General features: G+C 37.7%; 1 pseudogene; it reads left to right on the top strand.

The window, feature by feature from the left end:
• Positions 1-204: 204 nt before the first annotated feature.
• Positions 205-947, top strand: LOC102856258 (annotated as a pseudogene).
• The last annotated feature ends 2,765 nt before the right edge of the window (positions 948-3,712 follow it).

Raw genomic sequence — 3,712 nt, 5'->3', positions numbered from 1 at the left:
AGACAAACTATACACATGGACCTCACCTGATGGACTACACAGGAATCAAATTTATTACACGTGGAAAGAATCATTGGAAAAGCTCAGTGTTAGCTATGAAAACCAGGCCAGGTGCTTACTGTGAAACAGACCACCAACCACTTATGTGTGAGTTCAAACTGATGCTATAGAAAATTAAAGCAGGAAAAAGGCAAGCGGTCTATCATGCTCTTGTCCTCTGTGCTCCAGCCCTGGGTGGCTGCCTTCACCACTAGTTGGGGAAGACATTAAAAATTTGCGTAAGACAGCTATACAAAATGGAGCTGGAGGAGCCTTATTTGTGCACAAAGGTACTCCTGAGAATAACCCAGATACTCCATTTGATTTAACACCAGAAAATTATTAAAAAAAAAAAAAAAAACAACCTACCCAGAAGGACATAAAGCAGCAGCTGTGCTTCCAGTCTTGGACTTCGCACAAAGACAGAATGTATGGTTGCCTATCTCCACTATGAACAAGTTTGCATAAGTTTTGCAAGTACCTCCAATAAGAGTATATGAAGTAACAACTTTTTATACAATGTATAATCTAAAGACAGTTGGAAAGTATCACATTCCGGTCTGCACTACTACACCTTGTATGCTTCGAGATTCTGATAGCATATTTGAGGCCATTCAGAGAAAGCTTGGAATAAAGGCTGGAGAGACTACGCCTGATAAGCTTTTCACTTTTATAGAAGTAGAATGTTTAGGTGCTTGTGTAAATGCTGCAATGGTTCGGATAAATGACAACTACTATGAGGATCTGACACCTAAGGATATTGAAGAAATTACTGATGATTTCAAGGCTGGCAAGATTCCAAACTTGGGTCAAGGAATGGACGCTTCTCTTGTGAACCGGCTGGTCGACTTAGCTCTTTGACTGAATCACCCAAAGGACCTGGCTTTGGTCTACAAGCAGGCCTGTAATTTCCATTCAGCTGTATATATGTCATGTCACTAGACAAATAAAGTATGCCTTGCCTGTCTATAAAAAAGAAAAGAGAAAAGAAAATTAAAGGACATCCACAAGAACCAAAATTTGACTTTGAGTCTATCCCACCTGAGTTTAAAAATCATCTATATGAACAGGTTTGAGGTCTTGAACACCAATGAAAGAAGTCCAGATAAGCTGTGGGAGGATATAAAGAATATCATCCATGAAGAATACAAAAGGTCATGACAAAGATAGAGGAGGAAGAAAAGATCAAGATGGATGTCGGAAGAGACTATGAAGATTTCCATTTACAACAGCCTAACAAACACAAATTGAGATACTTAGGAATTAGCTAAACTAGAAACACAAAAGACTTTTATAAAGAAAAGTACAAAACTACTGCAAGAAACAAGAAGAGATGTAAATAAATGGGAAAAAGGTTGCAGTTCATGGATAGGAAGCCTCAATTTGAAATGACAATATTACCAAAATAAATCTACATATTTAATTCAATCCCAATACAGATACCAAATCCATTTTTAAAAATGGTATAATTTGGCAATTTACAAGTTTATTTGGAAAGGAAAGAGACCCTGAATAAGCAAAGCACTTCTGATATACAAAAGTGAAGTGGAGGCATAGCACTCTCTGATCTCAAAATCTATAACACAGCTGTAAAAGTTTGTAAAATACTGTGTTCATGGGAGAGTCTAGATAGGATTAGACTGAGTTAACTCAGTCTCATAAGGTCAGATACTATGTAAGACCATTACTGTAAAAATAGGATAATTAGTAACATATATATAACCACTCAAAGGATGAAGGTGGGGAGGAAGGGAAATCACAGGGTTGCAGAGTTTGGTGGGCAAAGGAAGGGGGTGAAGGAATTATAGAAGAACCGATGAGGACCTGAAAAGATGGAGGAATAGTAGGCATAGATCAATAATGATTAATTATATAAACACTATGTATGAACACAAGGTGAATGAAGCAATGTGTGAAACATTATGTATTTGAATGAAACACAATATGTAAGAATTTTGTATGCAAACCAATGTAAATGAAAATAAATCCTTCATCTTTTTGTTTCCAACTCTGTAAAAATGTAAAAAGCATCCTTGTGACCTGTAAAGAAAGTAGTGGGAGCTGGATTTGATTGTTATGTTTTTTAGGTACCATTGAATCAAGTATAACTCTTAGTGACCTTATGAACATCAGATCTGAACCCTGTCCTGTGTTGTTCCATCCTCACAACCTTTGACACACTTGAGCCCATTGCTGTAGTCACTGTATCAATCTACCTTATCCAGAGTCTTCCTATCTTTTGCTTCCTCTCCACCTTCTCAAGCATGACTTCCTTCATCAATGAATAAACAGCGTCTCCTGCCAACATGTCCAAAATATGTGAAACAAAGCTTCATTATCATTGCCTCTAAGGAGCACTTTGGCTGTACCTTCTCCAAAATATATTTGTTTGTTCTTTGGACTGTCCATGAGATATTCAGTACTCTTCTCCAACTCTACAGTTCAAAGTCATAAATTCTTCTGTCATCATTATGTATTGTCCAGTTCTCCGCAGCATAGCAAAGAATGAAAAGACCATGGTGTTCTTAGTCAAGCACACCAGATGCCTCAAACAACCTCATGGCTCCTCAGTCATTTAGGAAGGTCCCTGGCTGCAGACTTTCCCAGTGCAATATGCCTCATGATTTCTTGACTGCTCACACCACGTTTATTGATGATGGACACAAGATAGATAAAGTTGTTGACTGATTCAACATTTCTCCATCTCTCATGATGTCAACTATGGGCCCAGTGGTGAAAATTTTTATTTTCTTGACCTTGAAATGTAATACATATTCAAGGCTGTAGTCTTTGATCTTCTGCAATGAGCATTTCATGTCCTCTTCACTTTCAGCAAGGAGGGTTGTGTCATCTGCATAATGAAGGTGGTTATTGATGAGTCTTCCTCCATTTGGTACATATGTCATAATTTGCTGTGTCCTGTTCTTGAAAATGCAACTACAATGGTTTCTAAGCCTTGTCTATCATGTTCTTTGCAGTGAGGGAACTGAGAAATGCAACTCACTTGTCTTTGTTAAACTATCAACATATTTTATAGAGCACCCTTTGTCTGTAACAAAACTCTACAAAGTAGGTGGTTTAAAACAAATTTGTTTTCTCATAGTTTGTTGTTGTTGTTGTGTGCTGTCAAGTCAAAACTGACCCATAACTGACTAGTGGGTTTTCAGAGGCAGTAAAATGCATGAGAAGATACTTCCCATCCTTCTCCCATGAAGCAGCTGGTGGATTAGAGCTGCATGCCTTTGGGATTGCACGGTAGCTTCTTATCATTAGCCACCTGAGCTCCCTTCATAGCTAGAAGTCCAAATCCAGGTTGTCAGTTTTATGGGAAGATATCTCTGTCCCTTTGCTGGTTGCTAGAAGTTTAGTATCTAAAATTGTTGCTTCAGCTGCCTCCATTATCACATGGATTCTTTCACTTCCTCCTGATGTCTGTTCTGCTTATTTTGTAAGATACCACTTAAAGGAAAGTAGGATTAGAACTCACTCTATTCCAGTCTGTATTCAGTAAAGAAAAAAAAAATCAGTAAAATTAAGCAAGCTATTTCTATACAGGGTCATCATGTTTACATGTTCAGTGGTTAAGAATGAAAAAAAAAGTGTATATTCACACAAAATTGGAAAATCTGATAACCAAACTTCAATATGCTTCAATCACTTGACCAAGAGAGCT

The sequence above is a fragment of the Elephantulus edwardii genome, unplaced genomic scaffold (genome assembly GCF_000299155.1).
Source record: "Elephantulus edwardii isolate Elephantulus edwardi_28Jun2011 unplaced genomic scaffold, EleEdw1.0 scaffold00018, whole genome shotgun sequence".
NCBI lineage: Eukaryota > Metazoa > Chordata > Mammalia > Macroscelidea > Macroscelididae > Elephantulus > Elephantulus edwardii.
This window is presented reverse-complemented; position numbering and strand designations above follow the sequence as displayed.